Raw genomic sequence first — 19,819 nt, 5'->3', positions numbered from 1 at the left:
TGGTGGTTTGATTCAGGTGTCCCCCATAAACTTAGGTGTTCTGAAAGCTAGGTTCCCAGCTGATGGAGATTTGGGAATTAATGCCTCCTGGAGGGAGTGTATTGTTGGGGGCGGGCTTATGGGCTTTATAGCCAGTTTCCCCATGCCAGTGTTTGGCACACCCTCCTGTTGCTGTGGTCCATCTTCTGTTGGCCAGGGGGTGATGTCCACCCTCTGCTCATGCCATCGTTTTCCCCTGCCATCGTGGAGCTTCCCCTCGAGCCTGTAAGCCAAATAAACCTCTTTTTCCCAGAAGCTGCTCTTGGTTGGGTGATTTCTACCAGCAATGCAAACCGGACTGCAACAGTAAAGTGGTACCAGAAGTGGGGTCTCTAGGCAGGCAACCAGCAAACCCGCTTCACACTGCCCATGGCCATTTCCAAAACACAAGACCGTGTTGCAAACAAGGGGGCCACGTGGCAGTCTCCCAGAAGGTGGATTGACCACCATTTTCCAGTAGGGGAGGGTCAGGCACAAGCTGCCAGAAGGGGGGCCATCTATCTAAATTACCAAATTTTGCTCCTGGCTCCAAATAGATTTATAACTCATATATATTGTAAATTGTACTTAGTTTAATTTTAAAGGTCCCCACAGTCTTGACCAATTTAAGATATTGAGATTTGTAAAATTAAACAAGTTAAACATTTTTAATATATAAAGGCATAGAGTAAACATTTTTAACTGGTATAAGGTATAGTAAGGAGAGACTAAAACAATGTATATTGAACCATTATAACCGAAAATTAGTCTCAGTGTTTGTAATTTTAACTTGCTTGAGGTTTTTTAGCTTAAAATCTTAAATCTTAGCTGGGCATGGTGGTGGATGCCTTTAATCCCAGCACTCAGGAAGTAGAGGCAGGATTACCATGAGTTTTAGGTCACCCTGAGGCTTCATAGGGAATTTCAGGTTAGCCTGGGCTAGAGTAAAATCCTACCTTGAAAAAACAGAACAAAGAAAAAACAAATCTTAAATTTTTAAATCCAATATCTCTCGTTAAGCATATCAGTCTATTACAAATTTAACCTTGATTAAACTCTCTGGGCCTGGGCAGCAGGACGCAGCCAGCCCTTATGCCAGTATCCCAGTTCCAACAAAGTTCCCTGTAGTCTTTCTTTTCTCTTAGAAAGCTTATAAGCCAAGCCTTGAAGTTTAATGCTGTCTGTACTTAGAATTTTTAAACTTTTATCTGAATAGTCCATTAAATTTGGCTTACCACTCCAGAAGACACCTTTAGTTGTAAGTATCAAGTCCATGTCTATTTTTTTAAAGCAAAGTTTCCAAAAGATTAACATCCACATGGTCAGGTTCATCTCAGCTCATCAAACAGCCTTAGGTTTGCTGAGATAAACTTCTAGACAAGGTACAGTTATGGAGGAAGGAAATTTACTGAAGCTTATAGATCCAGGAGAAGTTCCATAATGGCAGAAAAAGCTGGCCTGCCTTCACAGGCCCAAGCAGAGAGAAAGAGAAGCACAAACCTTTAGAAATACAAAAGCCACCAGCGAACCGAAGGTGAAGGGGAAGAGAAAGGGAACGTAGAGATGTCGACAAGTAAATACAGGTTATAGAAGCAAGTTTAGTGCACTAAATATGAAGACTGCCTCATAACTCATGAGGGTACGCTCACCTGCACACACTGATTACCTCCTCAACAACTGCCTCTCACAGGGTGCACTAGTCTGTTGGGGTCCCAGAGCCCCATGTTGGGTGCCAAATGCAGGGCTCCTTCCCAGTCAGGTACTGTGGAGAGAAGGACCAGGCCTGCTGGTTCCTCCCTAGGGGTTGAGGGGATGATGAACGTTGGATGACTCAGAAACCTCTCCTGGCCACCAGAGAAAAACCACACTGAGTCGGGAGTCTTTTCAATGCAGGAACTCGCAGAAACAACTCACTTTATTACTCTGAGCTGTTGCCTATATCATGTTGGGGACAAAGGCAGGGATTTTAGGATGGGGGAAGAGGTAAGGGCCAATAGTAAACTTTAACTATTGAAATGGTAATTACAATTGCCACACAGAGGCAGCAGGCAAGAAGCCATTAGGCATCTTGCTGAGTCCTAGCTGGCCAGAGACAGATTGCCAAACCTTAGCTAGGCTCAGGAAGTTCCACTAGGCCTCATGCCTGTGCCTTTCAGAGCCCAACAGGCTTGAACCTCCAAAACCATGAACCTTTGCTCTTTATAAGTTGATTGGTTCAGATATCTGTTACAGTAGCAGAAACTAACACATATGGGCTTTGAAGTGGTTACTCTGTAACAGGCTTGAGCTGGGCTTAGAAAGTGGCCCTGCATGCTGTCCCCAGTGCTGCCTGCAGAGGAGAATTCACAGGACCTCTCATCACAAAAACCTGATACTTGGTCCTGACCATGTCTACCTGTAGGCTGAAAGGCCCAAGAATTCAGAAGCCCAGAAATACTATCACGCTCCAAAGGGAGCTTAAGCGGGTCCCTGCATACCTCAAACTTCAGGCTTTACTCTCCATTGGAAGCAAGTAAAGAATCCCTCTTCTCATTATATCAGAGCCTGCTCCTAATATAAAACTAGGTAAAAAGGGCATGAGATGGCCCTCAAGGATGGGAAATGAATAATAAAGTGAACCACTTATTTGGTTTCTGTAAATAGCCTGCACCATAAGCCCTAATAGCCTGCATCGTAAGCCTTAGTAGCCCGCACGATAAGCTGTAGCCTCAGACCACCAAGGTCATAGGAGACTGATACCACACTCTGCTACTCCCACCGAAGGACCTGCGCAAATGCTGACCACCAAGGTCATAGGAGACTGATTGGTCCACGAGGGGCTTGAACAAATTAAACTAATTGGCTTAGAAACTATGGAGTGGCACAAACTGACTGGCTCGCACCCCACGGGCTCCTGATATTAAAAAAATGATTGGTCTAATGCACAGGCTTTGTTAGAAACCCTATAAAAACTGTCCCGTTCCTGCATCCGGGGCTCTGCAGTCCTCTACCCCTGCGTGGTATACGACTGTGGGCCCCAGCGCGCTTGGAATAAAAATCCTCTTGCTGTTTGCATCAAGACCGTTTCTCGTGAGTGATTTGGGGTGTCGCCATTTCCAGGCAGAGCGTGGGGTCCTCGTTCTGGGGGTCTTACAAGGCTATACCCCAAACCAAGGAATGGGTACGTCCTGTCATTACAGATGCATGTGTCACTTTGCTTCTGATTGGGGAGTGAAACTCAGGCCAGCAGGCTTACAAGCTAGCACCTTTAACTGTGAGCTACCCCCACATCCATTTTTCTGGAGTTTTGAAACAGTCTCACTCTGTAACCCAGGCTGGCCTTGAACCCATGGCAACCCTCCTGCCTTAGCTCCCAAATCCTGGTATTAGCGGTGTGAGCTACCATGCTTGGTGAGGCTGAACATGCTCATATCTGTTTTTCTCTCTCTCAACAAACAAACAAATAAATAAATATTTAAAATAAATAAATAAGTCTGTTTTAAAAATTTGTTAAACCTAGGCTGGGCATGGTGGCACACACCTTTAATCCTAGCACTTGGGAGGCCAAGGTAGGAGGATCACAGAGAGACTGCAGAGTGAATTTCAGATCAGTCTGAGCTAGAGCAAGACCCTACCTAAAAAAAAAAATAGATTAAAAAATACTGTTAAACCTACTTGTCTTTCTTTCCTTCCTTCCTTCCTTCCTTCCTTTCTTTCTTCCTTCCTTCCTTCCTTCCTTCCTTCCTTCCTTCCTTCCTTCCTTCCTTCCTCTCTCCCTCCCCCTTTCTTTTTTTTCCTCTTTCTTTGTAGAAGCATGGTTTCACTGTGGCCCAAGCTAACCTGGAAACCATTCCATAGTCCCAGCCTAGCCTTGAACTCACAGTTATCTTCCTACTTCAGCCTCCTAAGTGCCGGAATTATAGGCATGAGCCACTATGTCCAGCTCTATTTGTATTTCCAGAATGTCATGAGAGACCCTCACTCACCAGTACATGAGACACCCTTATTCCTGGGTTACAGAGCATGCGCATGACAAGAGAGTGTCCCCTATTGTGTTATGCATTGTCTGTAACCCAAGAAAGTTTAGCAAGAAAGCGTTCAGTATAGAAAAAAGCCATGTATTAGTTAGCTATTACTGCATAATGCAACACCCTAAAATGAAAACACTCATTGTTTCTTATGAGTCCAGTGGTCTTTGGGGCAATTCTCTTCATCTGAGTGGTTGATCTCGACCCATGCTTAGTTAGTGGATTGGCCTTAGTGGGACAGCTCAGCCTTCTGGGTCACTCTTCATTAGCTTGCCTCTCTTACACTGCACCAAGCAACTAGCTCAGGCATGTCTTCATGGCCGGGCTAGGATTCCAGGAGACAAAGCCACAAACATCAAAGGCTTTTTCAAGTTTCTGCTTGGATTATCTCTCCCCCCATTCCATTTGCCAAAACGAGTCACATGGCCCAGCCGACAGCCAGTGTGGGAGAGAGGGAACCATCAAGGGACGAGAATATTGGGAAACAAGGATAATTGTGGCCATTATTGCAATCATCCCTCACAAGCTGCATCCTCAGCAGATGGGAATGCAATCACCATGGCAACCAGGCACGGACCACTCCTGAGGTCCAGATGGCAGCAAGGAAATCTCAGCGGAGGCTTCCGACCTCTGTCTACGCATGACTTGGCACTTCATTCAGTCCCTTTAGTGTGTGGGTATATCCTGGGGGAAAGAAGAAGGGGATCTTGGGATTGGCAGCTTGGAGGCATGGGATCTAGGAAGAGAAGTTAAGTTGGGGCATAAAAATCAAACAAAGGCACAATTTGTGCACAGCTGGCTTTATAGGCTACAGTCCACTGGCTCTGAGAGAATGAGTGGGTTCAATGAACTGCAGCGAGAAGGAAAGGATGCTAGCATGAAAAAGAAATTTTCCAATATTGGAGGGAAAGCACCCCATCCCACCTCCATGTTCACTGGAATCACCCACTTTGAGGCCAGCGGGGTCCTTAACTGTCAGCCAGCCTAACATACTCATTGCATGGCCCAGCAAACAGCAGCCGGGAACGAGGCTACACGCCTTGTCTGAGGTCTCCCAGGGAGCTAATGCGAGCCGAGGAACCTGAGCCCCAGGCCCTCTCTGCTCTGCTGGTGGCTGCTGGGGTTGGCTGCAAACACTCCAATTGTTTCTTAATTGGAGTCTCCTGCTTAATTAGCTGCTTCCTGAGCAGCCGTGCTCCCTGTCTGGAAATCTCAATCAACAGCTTCTTTTCTAAGTTGCTGTGAGCTCCTCTCTTCTGCTGTTTTCCAGTCTCCACTCCACGGTTCTGCCCACCAGGGAATCTGGGGAGGGAGACAGGGGCACACGGGAAGCACTTGGAGAAAAGAAACAGCTGTTCCCATCCCCACCCCCAGAGACTCTGGAGGGCTCCACAGCCACCCACAGGAGTCATCCCTGGGGAACACAGAGCCGAGCCAAGCCTGGATTTTCTATTAACTCACCAAGTCATTATGGGAAAATAGGTCCCTCCCTGGAATTTAGTGACCACTGAAGGTCTTCCCTAAGTTAGGGCTATAGGTTTAGCAAATGAAATTGTAAGATGTGCAGTTACAGTTGAAAGTTCAACAGCAGCAATTAACTTAATACTATAAGTGGATCCCATGCAGGTTTGTATGCTTATCCCAAAGCACACTGCTGCTGTTGCAGGAAACAATTTCAACAGGGCAGCCTGCATTTTATCCAACACCTAACTCAATGCAGAGAGCCCTATTTAAGTCTTCCCAATGGAGACAGCCCGAAGAAAAAAAATTGGAGGTTAGACAGGCCTGATGTGGAGCTCAGATGTGTCACCTATTATTGTGTGATCTTGGACAATTCAGTTCCCTTTTCTGAGCATCAGTTTCCTGGGCTAGAAAATACATGTTACTATCTTATGAGTTCACCCTTAAGACAAGTGAAAGGATATAATTAAACTCATTATAGCTGGGCATGGGGCTCATGCCAGCCCTCAGGAGACAGAGGTAGAAGGATTGCTGTGAGTTCAAGGCCACCCTGAGACTACATAGTGAGTTCCAGGTCAGCTTGGGCTAGAGTGAAACACTACCTACAAAAACCAAAATAAATTTTTAAAATCATTATAGATTGCAAAGTGTGCTATGAACTTAAATATTCATCAAGAACTACTGTATGTAGTTCATTAAGTACGCTCAACACTCGATTAACTACACAGGAAGTACAGATAGTGCAATTAAAGGCATTTGCAAGAAAAGCCTGAGGCATAAGAAGGGGGAGGGGAAATCAAACAGAATTTAAATTTGGTTTGAACCCTATACATTCCTGGCAAAGAGTCCTGCCTGTGCTCAGTGCCAGGTAGATAGAAAGATTTCCAAGTCCCAGACACAGCCACAGCACCGGTCCTTCTTGGGAGGAAACTGGATCACAGATTGACTGAACAGTAGAGTATCTGTTGGAGAGGCCTCTGTTTTCTGGGAAGAAGTCACTGCACTCGATTCACTGTTTAGCAGACTCGACGGTTGGGGCTGGGTGCTGGGAGAACTTCCAGCACTCTCTTTGGGGCCCTGGTGCTCTCTACTCTCAATCCATAGGGCTTAATATGGTTTGAATATGATCTGTTCCCCTCCCCAAATTCTGGAGGTTCAGTTGGACCTCCAGTTTTCTATTAATGGTATTAGGTAATGGAAATTTAATCCAACTACAGCGGTTAGAGGTAGAGTCTTTGGGAAATGACCAGATTAGATTGTGAGGCAATAGCCCTTATGGTTGGATCCTGGTGGCTTTCTAAGAAGAAAGAGTGAGCCCATCTCATCTATCTTGGCAGCTAAGCAGGGTTAGGACAGGTCAGTAGTTGGAGAGGAGAGAGTAAATCCACATGGACAGAGATACACATGTCCCCACCATAATATGATGGGGGGTCCCTGGCCTCATGAAAGCTTGCACCATGCTGCTTTGACTTCACCATCCAAAGCCATGAGCCAAAGTAAACTTCTCTTTATAAAGTGAGAGGATCAAATTTGCTCCAGTTTACAGCTAGACCTAAGTTTCAGTTTCCTGGAGAGGCAGACAAGACTTCTGAGAAAAAAAAAAAAAAACACAAAGGGCTGTTAATAACAGTGACCCTGACATGTGGCTGGGGAAGACAGCCACCCAGGGGCCTAAGTCAGTTATTACAAAGTCTCTAAAGCATGTCTAAACATGCCCAAGGATGGTAAAATCTGGGCCACAGCCAATCAAAGGTGTACAAATGTAACTACTGCTTGCTTAGCCAATCACATTAGAAGATGACCTAACCCTCCCAAAATTCCTCTAGCTGGGCTTAAATGGGGCCTGCGTGCTCCTCTCAGGGTCGCCATTTCGTATGAATGGTTGACCCCCGCATGCTGGCTGATTCCACAGAATAATTTGCGTCTGGGGTCTTTTTTCAGAGAGTCTTGGACCCCTACATTTGGGAGCTCATCTGGGATCACTGAAGAACCCCCAGACTCGATAGTGGAGCATTTCTAGGGGAGCAGTTGGTTCTCTGCCGATCGGTGAATTGGGGCACCTCTCTGTACTGTGTGTCTTTGTTCTGCTCTGATCCTTGTTTTTCCTGTAGATCTGGAATCCAGACACAACCTGGAGGCCCACAAAGGTCAGGTGGACATGCCAATTATTCCCTCTGGGCCAGGGGTTTCTGAGGATGTCGCGAGCACTCTCAAAGATGATTGGTTGAGAGGATTCCGCCCACGAAGGTCAATGATACGGAGACACTGGTATACTTGCAAAGGAGTTTACTGGGATGAAAGTCACACACAAGCAAGTCCAAACTATCACAACTAATATTATAGCTAATATAATATATAACCAAATCATATTCATCACTACTAACACAAGAATATTTCTAACAAGTCTAACATGTATACGACCTGATAACGCGAGACTTGGGTTGCGACATCTCTGACGCTTTATGACCTGGCAACGCGGGTCCGTGCTGCGACTTTTTTTCTCGGTTCGCGGTGTTTTCTCGGTTCGCGGTGTTTCAAGCCAAGTCTTGATTGTTCGGACAGCGTGTCGGGCAGATGAATTCAGATCGGTGATGCGTCTCGCGGAGGTCTCGGTCCGGACTGCTGAGCAACCTTTCAGTCAGTCATAGTGTCGGGAAGACTGAGCCAACGGTTGCTGAGCAGCTGGGGTTTTTATACCTTCCACTACTTATCTAGAGTTCCACACACACACCTGCTAATCTCTACTATGTCACCGCACATAGCATAGTCTTAGTTTTGCTTACAAGGTTTGACTTTGCATTTTTACTCTCACAACAAACTTGTTTATCCTAAACTGGCCCTGGACCATATGCTGGTCCTTACATGCTCATAACAGAGGACACTTCGGACCACGATCTGTTGGAGCTGGTGGCCACCGCGTTGCTCGCATTTGAATGGAGTGACCCGGAGGATGGTTTCAATGGACAGCTGACCTGGACCAGGCTACCACAAGGGGTTAAGTACTTGCCCACCATCTTTGACAAGGCACTCCATGAAGACCTGGGTGAGTACCAGTATGCACACCACCAAGTAACCCTCCTACAGTATGTTGATGACCTCCTTATAGCTGCCCCAGAAGAAAAAAACCTGTCATTTAGTAATTGTCACCTTGCTCAGAGAATTAGACCGGATGGGCAATTGAGTGTCTGCGGAAAAAGACACAGCTCTGCCAAAGGGAGGTAACATACCTAGGGTACACACTCAAGAGGGGCCAATGCCTGCTGTCTCAGGCCTGGGAAGAGATGATCCTCAGTATCCCCACTCCCAAAACTCAATGACAAGTTCGTGAGTTCTTGGGCTCAGCCCGATTCTGTGACTCTGGGTGCCAGGATCCACGGAAACTGCTCAGCCTCTCTATGAGGCCACAAGGGGGCAGGAGAATGCCTTGGATTGGACTCCAGATGGGGACAGAGCCTTCCACTGGCTCAAGGAGACACTCCTTAAGGCCCTACCAGACATCTACAAGCCTTTCCACTGTATGTGGATGAAAAAAAAGACATAGCTAAGGAGGTGCTGAGTCAAACTCTAGGCCCTTGGAAAAGACCAGTAGCCTATCTGTCCAAGAAACTGGACGCAGTAACACAAGAATGGCCAGCCTGGGCATTGTGGTGGCCATCGAGTTGCTGGTTAAGTACGAAGATAAAATTACTATGGTGCCGGGCCTGGTGGCACACACCTTTAATCTCAGCCCTCCAGAGGCAGAGGTAAGAGGATCGCTGTGAGTTCGAGGCCACCCTGAGACTCCATAGTGAATTCCAGGCCAGCCTGGGCTAGAGTGAGACCCTACCTAGAAAAACCAAAGAAAAAAAAAGATTACTATGGGACAAAAACTGATCATAATTAACACACATGGCATGGATGGGATTCTCAAGAATCCCCCAGATCAATGGATCTCTAATAATCGATTGGTGCATTACCAGTCCCTGCTTCTGAGCCCACCCTGCATCCAATACCACACTACCTCAACCCTCAATCTGGCCACTTTACTGCCAGACCCTGACCAGGACATTACACATGACTGCTCAATAGTGTTGAACCAAGTCCAAAACGTGAGACTGGACCTGACAGACATCCCCTGGCCGAATGCAGAGGTGGACTGCTTCATAGACAGGGGCAGTTACACAAGCACAACGGAGTCAGGTATGCGGCGCTGTGGTAGTAACTCAACTCTGTAGTATGGGCCTCTGCCCTTCCACCCGGGACTTCAGGCCAGTGGGCCGAAATAATTGCCCTGACTCAGGTTCTTAATATGGCCAAAAACAAAATTACAAACATGTCCATGGACAACCAATATTCCTCTGCCACGGTTCATGTCCATGGACTCATGTAGAAAAAAGGGGGCTGCTCAAAGCAGAAGAAAAAAAACCATCAAAAGTAAAGATAAGATCCTAGCTCTATTAGAGGCAATATGGCTGCCCCTCAAGATAGCCATCAGTGGTCCATTGTCTGAGCCATCAAAAGGGAAAAGATAAAAAACAAAAGGAAACAAACTGGCGATAAGGCCACAAAAGAGATTACACTGGACTCCACAGCCATGGCCTTGGTGGCTATGGTTCCACCAGGGCTCCCTCCAACCCCCCATTACAGCTCAAAAGATAATAGGGACCTAATCAAATACCAAGGACTCTTTCAAAAAAAAAAAAAAAAGATGGCTCCATACAGCTGAGGGCCCAATAATTCTCCCTTCAGAATTTGTTAAACAGCTCATTTGTCAAAATATCCATCTGAGTCTTCGAAAACTTAAGGAGTTCAAGCTGGAGAGATGGCTTGGAGGTTAAGCACTTGCCTGTGAAGCCTAAGGACCCTGGTTCTAGGCTCAATTCCCCAGGACCCACGTTAGCCAGATGCACAGGGGGCGCACGTGTCTGGAATTCATTTGGAGTGGCTGGAGGCCCTGGCACGCCCATTCTCTCTCTACATCTGCCTCTTTCTCTCTGTATGTCACTCTCAAATAAACAAATAAAAATTAAAAGAAAAACTTGAGCTGCTGAGAAATGCTAACTACAAATTGTTTCACATAGGCCCTTAGTGAATGAGATCATTTCCCACTGCCCTACCTATAAAGCAGTAAATCCTTTGACTGTGGAAACTGGCTATGCAGACAGAGACCAAAAAAAACTGGAAAATAGACCCAAAGTCAAAACAGGTCTATATGGATAAAAGTGCCTTTTAGTTCTTATAGACACCTTTTCAGACCACCACCATAGTGGCTAAGAAGCTGCTAGAAGAAATTATCCCCAGGTATGGACTGCCTTCATTGTTGGGATCTGATAACAAACCTGCCTTCATATCTCAGGTAACACAGTCGCTTGTTAAGATTGTGAGGACATTAAAAACTTCATTGTGCCTACCATCCCCAGAGTTCAGGCCAGATAGAGAAAATGAATCAGACCTTAAAGGAGACCTTAACTAAATTAACCCTAAAAACTGGCGGTGACTGGGTAGCCCTCCTTCCTTATGGCCTGTATAAGGCTAGAAACACCCCCTATACACTAGGCCTAACTCCCTTTGAGATACTATATGGAGGCCCCCTCCCCTTCTGCCTAACCTTCAACCTGAGATCCTTGCAGAATTTGACCATCAAAAATTCCTGGAATCCCTACAAACTCTCCATAAAGTCCCAAAACAGATTTGCTTGGATATACACTAAATCTGAGTCAGCTCCCTGTCCTAACCCCCATTGCTTTGAACCAGGTGATGAAGTCTAGATTAAGAGACATAATCCCAAGACTCTGGAGCCACACTGGAAAGGTCCTCTCAGGGCAATTTTGACCACACCCATAGCTGTGAAGGTTGACAGTCAAAACCTGGATACATCACTCCCACATCAAACCTGTGGGACGAAAGACCACTCAATGTTATCAACACCGACAGGAGAGGCCTCCAGACAACTCGACTCCAGAAGGATGGAAGGTTCAGTCCCACCCACTGGACCCACAAAAGCTGAGACTACAAATCCTGATCTTGATCTCTGCTATGGGTTTGGCTCCTACTGGACCTAACCCTCATGAACCATATAACCTCACATCATGATTACTAACGTGGCTATAGGGACGATAGTTAATTCCATGTCCCACTCATCCCCCATTGGAACTTGGTCCCCTTGGCTCACTGCCCTCCTTTCAGGGGTGACAGGGCCCCTGATGCTGTTGCTACTCACCCACACCTGTGGGCCCTGTACCCTTAACACGCTCATGAGGTTTGTCAAAAAACGTGTATCTACTGTTCAGCTTCCCAATATCACCCCCTAGACCCCGCTCAAGGATGTGAGATGGAACCTATCTCAAGCGGGGAGTGAGAGGACCAAATTTGCTCCAGTTTACAGCTAGGCCTAAGTTTCAGTTTCCCAGAGAGGCAGACAAGACTTCTGGGAAAAACCACAAACAAAGGACGGGCTGCTAATCAACAGCGACCTTGACATGTGGCTGGGGAAGACAGCCACCCAGGGGCCCAAGTCAGTTATTGCAAAGTCTCTAAAGCCTGTCTAAACATGCCCAAGGATGGTAAAATCTGGGCCACAGCCAATCAAAGGTGTACAAATGTAATTGCTGCTTGCTTAGCCAAACACATTAGAAGATGACCTAACCCACCCAAAATTCCCCTAGCTGTGCTTAAAAGGGGCCTGCGTGCTCCTCTGAGGGTCATCATTTTGTATGAATGGCTGACCCCCACATGCTGGCTGATTCCCCAGAATAATCGCTCTTTGCTTTTACATACTATTTGCGTCCAGGGTCTTTCTTCAGCAATTCTCAGACCCTTACAAAAGTAGTCTGTTTCAGGCAGCCCATTATAGTAACAAAAAGCTGGCTAGCAGAAGGTTTCCCAGAGGTGGACATTTAATTCATGTAAAACCACCAGCCTTGCATAGACACAGTCTCGTGACTCAACCCTTCCTGAGGCTGCTGCTGGAGCTTACTGGGAAAAGGAGATTTCCCACTAAGACTGCTTAGTTGACAGACAAGGGTTGGGAGTCAGGAACTGCCAGTGGCCATCTTGCTGTGGAACTGAAGCCTACCTGAGAAAAGGAGGGAGACTGAGTCTAGTTTTGCTTGGGCCAGTTCAATGCCTACGTAGTCAGTTCCCTGAATCTGTTAACTCCCTTCATGTGGGGGTCAACTGGATTTTCTGTCACTTGCCCTTTAACGACACTTCACCTCCTATGTTACTCCCCAGTAGACCTTCTCTTAAAGAGAAGACTGTATGAGCTGCGGCATGTAGGCAACCTTGGACACACAGCCCCGAGTCTCTGGTTGATGCTAGCGCCATTTGACTTGGATACCTTGAGCACTTGCCCTTCAAACGCCACACCATCTCAATGACAGCAAGGCAGGAAGGGTCCTAGAAGCTAACTCTAGGTAGAGGTGGAGAGAAGGAGCCAGAAGAACCTGTCTATAATCCTGTTGTTTTCATTACTGCCACAAGGTGGCAGTGTGCGACAGCAGTTCTGTAGAGTCTGGTTCAGGCTAATTCTCTCCTGGTGGCTCCCGGCTGGCTCAAATGTCTGCCCATAGTATGCAAGTCATGGTGGTCCAAGTCAGGAAAGGGCAAGTAAGCATCAGTTGCTGCAGTGGGTGCTCTGAATCATTCATAGGCACCCTGTGGTGGGGAATGATGGGTTAAATGTGAAGTATGCCCCACAGGCTCATGTGTTTCAACACTTGATCTCCAGCTGGTGGTGGCATGGTTTTGTGAGGCCTGGCTGGCAGAAGTGAAAGAAAGAGCCCAGCCATGACTTCAGTCTAATCCAGGACTCCTGCATGGATTGCGCTGCCACCAGGCCCTCCCACTACGATGGACTGAAATTTCCCGAAGCCATGAGCCAAAATAAATCCCTCCTTCTTAAGCTGTTTCTATCAGGAATTTGCTTATCAATGAGAAAAGGGGCTTCTGGTTAGTATTTTGCTTCTAAGTTACAAAAGTTGCTATTTAGAAGTGATATTTAATTTTCTTGATTAAATGAACAAAAAATTCACTGAAGAACATTTTTAAATTTATTTTATTTATGAAAGAGAGAGAGAGAGAGGGAGAATTGGCATGCCAGGGCCTCTAGCCATTGCAATTGAACTTTGTGCACCATCTTGTGTGCATGTGTGACCTTGGGCACATGCATCACCTTGTGTTTCTGGCTTACATGGGTTCTGGGAAGCTGAACCTAGGTCCTTAGGCTTTGCAGGCAGGCACGTTAACCACTAAGCCCATCTCTCCAGCCCCAGAACACATTCTTATTTTGAGAAACGTTTGGTAAAGGGTATGGAGGAAGGAGACGACAATGAGACCACAACCCATCAACACTAGTGACTGGAGGGAAGTGGAGTGAGATTCAGAGTCATCAGGATCCCAGAACGTGGGATGAAGCTTCATGGCACAACATGGCTTAGCAAGTACAAGGCCCTGAGTTTCACCTTCAATACCCCCAAGCAAAACAAAACAAAACTCCCAAGCCTAGCTCATTGCGCTTAGCAATTATACTATAATAAACCTTTCTGACAGGCTCCTGAATGAAAAACAATCATTGCAATATACATGGTAAGAAAGCAGAGGTAGGACTACCTGGGGAGAGTGCACAGGGGAGGTCAGTGGGAGATGGGCGTGAACAGGAACACAGTGTAATGACACACATGTATGAAGAAGTCACGATGAAACCCTTCACCTTGTATGCCAAACAAATCAAAAATAATAATAATCCATGGGCTGGAGAGATGGCTTAGCAGTTAAGTGCTTGCCTGTGAAGCCTAAGGATCCCAGTTCAAGGCTTGATTCCCCAGAACCCACGTAAGCCAAATGCACAAGGTGGTGCATGCATCTGGAGTTCATTTGCAGTGGCTGGAGGTCCTGGTGCGCCCATTCTCTCCCCCTCTTCTCTCTCTCTGTCTGTCTCTCTCTCCCTCTTTCTCTCCATGTCTGTCACTCTCAGATAAATAAATAAAAAACAAAGCACCCTTTAAAAATAATAATCCAGCAGCACTAGCTATGTAGACCAACTAAGGGGAGTATCCCATTGGAACACAGTGACTTATGACCAATACCTAGTTTGTTTGGGGCAGGAAAAGCCATATATATTGTGTTAAAAATAGTAACACAGGGCTAGAGAGATGACTCAGTGCTTAAAGTCACTTGCATGCAAAGTCTGACAGCCTGGATTTGATTCTCCAGGACCTACATGAAACCAGATGCACAAAGTGATGCATGTGTCTGGAGTTTATTTGCAATGATAGAAGGTCCTGACATGCTCATTCTCTCTCTCTCTCGCTCGCTCTCCATATATATATTGCATATGCATCTAGGTTAGTTTGTAGCAGCAAAAGTCCCTGGCATGTCCCATTCATTCTCTCTCTCTCTCTCTCTTTCTCCTGGCTTACAAGTAAACAAAAAATAAAAATTTTAAATATTTATTTATTTATTTGCAAACGGGGGGGGCAATGAGTGCTCCAGGGCCTCTTGTGCTGCAAACAAACTCCAGATACATGCACTACCTGGTGCATTTGGCATTACATGGGTACTGGTGAATCCAACCTGGGCCTTCAGGCATTGCAAGCAAGTACCTTAACTGCTGAGCCATCTCTCTAGCCCTAAAAATATTTTTTAAAAATACTAAATTGGACTGGAGAGATGGCTCAGCAGTTAAGGTGATTACCTGTCAAGCCTAAGGACCCAGATTCAATTCCCCAATACCCATGTAAGCCAGATGCACAAGGTGGTGCATGCATCTGGTTTGTTTGAGGCCCTGGTATGCCCATTCCCTCTCCCTCTCCTCTCTCTTTTTCTGCCTCACTCTCTCAAATAATATTTTAAGAATTATTTTAAAACCCCACTAAATTAAGCCAGGCATGGTGGCACATGTTTTTAATCCCAACACTCAGGAGGCAAGGGTAGGAAGATGGCCATGAGTTTGAGGCCACCCTGAAACATGGTGAATTCCAGGTCAGCCTGGGCTAGAGTGAGACCCTACCTCAGAAAACAAAATACTCCACTAAATTAAAATAACCTAATAACTCAGGCAGGCTGGGCATTGTTTGACACAATGGTTGAACGTGTGATTCTAACCTGAGCCTTAAGCAGTGTGAGGCAGTGCTGTGACCAGCAGAAGGATTAGGAACAGCAAGAGCTTTAGCGGAGCCAGCTTATGCTGGAGTAAAGTTCAATGCAAACACATGTGGCAGGGACAAGAGTAATGACATCAAAGCTGTGCTGTGTTTGGAGGCATGCAGCTCTATGGTTGGGCATTTACCCTGGCATGTGCAGGACCTTGGTACCCATCACCAGCATCAGCACCAAAGCTAGACTGTGCTAGAGGTCTTGCCCGGATCTCTACAAGGTTTCCTTGGGGCCACGGGTGTATCTCAGTGGTAGAGCATAGGCTCAGCATGCGGAAGGCTCTAGGTTCCATTCCCAGCACCAAAGTCAAAAATCTTTTTGTGTTTCTAGACTGAAATCCCCAGTGTTTTCCAAAATGCAGGAAGAAATACAATCTTTACACAGCATGTGCAAATTCAAGTCTATTTGATTTGATTTTTATTTTTTCTTTATTTGCAAGGAGAAAGAGAGAATGGGCGCATCAGGGCATCTTGCACCACTTGATGCATCTGACTTTATGTGTATACTAAGAAATCGAACCCAGGCCATCAGGCTTTGCAAGGAAGCATCTTTAACCACTACACCCCTTCTGCAGCCCGTCTATTTTATTTTTAAAAAAATATTTTATTCATTTACTTGAAAGAGAAAATGGGGGATGTCAGAACCTATTGCCACTGCATACTAATTCCAGACACATGGACCACCTTGTGCGTTTGGCTATAGGTGGATACTGGGATATCAAACCTGACCTGTCAGGCTTTGCACACAAATGCCTTTAACCATTAAGCCATCTCTCCAGTCCCCTCAAGTCTATTTAAATTTGAGAAATTAGAGGTATTCTCTACTTGTAGCCCCAACTTTTTAAATAAAGCACAAATGACCTCTTATTTTGTTGTTACATTGTCTTCTGTTGGTTCTTCTTCTTCTTATTTTTTTTTTTTTAGATAAGACCCATGCTGTTCTTGAACTGCTTTGTAGCCCAAGCAGGTTTTGAACTGGCAGTCCTCCTATGTTAGCCTCTGGAATAGCTGGGATAAATGTCTGCGTCACCAGATCTAGCTAAATTGACTTTTCAATAAAGAGGGTTCCCCCCCTTTCAGCACAGCCCCCACCTAAGATTTCTCTTTCATAGCTTGTTTGCTTTCAGATCTATAGCCAGGACTAAAACACTGTGTGCTTAATTACTGGGATAAGGCTTTATTGCCTCCCGCATAAAATGGAAAGGGTAGGCTTGGCCAAAAATACATTCAAGGTAATTGTTCTAACTTTTCCCTAGTGTCAAGTCTGGGCAGGAGTATGAAGTTCATCCTTGCTTTAAAGGTGAGGTCATTGGTACTCAGAGGTTAAGGTAGTCTCAAAAGGTCTGGCAACTCAGAATCTAGTGTGGTGGGTCAACAATCTAAATGCCTATGCTTTTAAAAATTAATTTTGGGGGCTGAAGAGATGGCTTAGCAATTAAGGTGCTTGTCCATGAAGCCTAAGGACTCAGGTTCAATTCCCCAGTACCCATGTAAATCAGATGCACATGGTGGTGCATGCATCTGGAGTTCGTTTGTAGTAGCTGGAGGCCCTGATGTGTTCGCTCTCTCTCTCTTTCTTTCCCCCTCTCTCTTTCTCTCAAATAAATAAATAAAAATAAAAAATTAATTGGGGGGGAGCTGAGGAAATGAGGGATGACTTAGTGGTTAAAGGCACTTGATTGTAAAGCTGTTGGCCAGGTTTGATTTCTCAGTACCCATGTAAAACCAGGTGCACAAAATGGCACGTATGTCTGGAGTTAGTTTGTAGTGACAGAAGGCCCTGGTGTGTCCATATTTATTCTCTTTCTCTCTCTTGCTTGTTCACTCACTCTCACCCTGTCCTCACAAATAAGTAAATAAAACTATTTAAAAATTAACTTTGGGACTGGGGAGATGGATCAGTGATTAAAAGTGCTTACTTACAAAGCCTGCCAGCCAAGATTCAATTTCCCAGTGCCCACATAAAGCTAGATGCGCTCAATAGTGCATGTGTCTGGAGCTTATTTGCAGCAGTTAGAGTTCCCAGTAGTGTGCCCATACTCGCTGTCTCACAAATGAATAAAGAAAAAAAAAATTTGTTTGTTTTTCAAGGTAGGGTTTCATTGTAGCTCAGGCTGAGCTGGAATTCACTATGTAATCTCAGGGTGGCCTCGAACTCTTCACTATCCTCCCACCTCTGCCTCCCAGGTGCTAGAATTAAAGGTGTCTGCCACCATGGCTGGCTGAAAAATATTTTTTTAATTAATTTTGGCCAGATGAAGTGATGCATGCCTTTAATCGCAGCACCTGGGAGGTAGAGGTAGGAGGAGTTCCAGGCCAGCCTGGACTAGAGTGAGATTCTACCTCAAAAAATAAAAAACAAACAAAAATTAATCTTGGTACTATAATAAGATCAATTTTTACTACTTTCAGCATTTTTATAAAGTCATTATGTGTAACCGAACTTTTGTCTTTTAACCTACATCTCCCCATTCTCCTCAACCATTTTAAGTGTCTAGTTTAATATTAGTACACTCATGTGGGTATGCTGCCTCCCCACCAGTTCTCTAGAACTTTCTCATATTCCCAAAGTGAAACACTGTCCCTATTAATCGCAGTCCTCCTCCCCAGCTTCTGACACCACCCAGCTTCTTCCTGTCTCTGTGAGTCTGGCTGCTCTAGGGACCTCACATAAATGGAATTACACAGTATTTGTTCTGGCTTGATCTATTAGTTACTCCTCTCATTGTTGTGGGAAAGTGCCCGACCAAAGCAACTTAAAGAGGGAAGGGGTTCTTTGGCTCATAGTTTGAGAGGGCAAAATTCATCATGGAAGGAACACCATGGTGGCAGGAGCTTGTGGCCACTGGGCGCATTGCATCCACAGCCAGGAGGCAGAGAGAGACGAACGCCGTGCGTACTTCTTCCTTCTTTTCAGTGCATGACCCCAGAGCATGTCAAGTTTAGAATAGGTCTTTCCTCCTCAGCTAAGCCACTCCTAACTATCCTCTCAGACTTGTAGGTGATGCTAAAATCCAGTCAAATTATCAATGAAGAGTAACCATCACACTTATTTTACTCAGCACCGAACTATCAGGATTCACCCATGTTGTAATGCATCATAATTTCCTCTTTCAGGCTAAGAAATATATGTTGTTTGGGCACACTACATTTTGCTTAGCCAGTCATTTCTTCATAGATACTTGACTTTATTCTACCTTTTGCTACTATGACTAGCAGCACTGTAAATATGAGTGCATAAACATCTCTGAGTCCCTGGTTTCATTCTTAAAATTTTTATTTATTTATTTGCATATTTATGCATTTTTGTACCAGGGTCTCTTGCTGCTGCAAACGAATGCCCATCTGGCTTTGTGTGGTGGTTGGAGAATTGAACCCAGGCCATCACGCTTTACAAACAAGGGTCTTTAAGTGCTGAGTCACCTCCCCAGGCTCTGCTGTCAATTTTTGAGAAGTGGGATTGCATTGTTTACATTCAGGCATAACACAAGGGTTCCAGTTTCTCCCCATCCTCATCTACAGACTCGTTCTCTGTGTTTTGATGCTATCCATCCCAGCGGGTGCGAGGCACTATCTTACTGTGGTTTTGGTTCACAGCTCCCTGACGTCCATAGCTTTTTCAACGTGATGTGGTGGCTCTTCTCATGAGGAGTGACATCTCTGTGACTTTATATCTTGCTCTAGTAGATATGTGACAGGGAGAGGGTCATGCCCACTGCAAGCCCAGGCTCCATAGGCTGCTATTGTCTCAATGAACTGTACAACTAGCCCACTGGAAGGTGCAGGCACACCATCCCCCAACCACCAGCTGGCCAGCTGTCAGAGTCTATCATAGACTTGTCAGCCCAGCTGAGTGCCAAGTGACCAAGGCAGGAGCCCAGCCAGGGCCCACTAAGTCTGGCCCATCTGACCTAAAGTCATGGACACGACTATATCACGCTACTTTTAGACACTATGTTTGGGGTGGCTTTTTATGGAACAATCACTAAATGATACACAAGAGATGGTTTATTTTGAACCAAATGTAAGTGACCACAGTGGCCTGGGAACAAGGATTGAGGTTGCCCCAAATTATAATTTTCAATGTAGAAGCAGTTATGTGAACATTTTATAGTCAGAGAACAAAAGAAAGTCATAAATCAATGCATTTAGAAGATAAATTTATGGAAACATCAGACAGGCAGATTATAGAAAAGTGGA

This window comes from Jaculus jaculus, chromosome 6 (assembly GCF_020740685.1).
Source record: "Jaculus jaculus isolate mJacJac1 chromosome 6, mJacJac1.mat.Y.cur, whole genome shotgun sequence".
Lineage (NCBI taxonomy): Eukaryota > Metazoa > Chordata > Mammalia > Rodentia > Dipodidae > Jaculus > Jaculus jaculus.
This window is presented reverse-complemented; position numbering follows the sequence as displayed.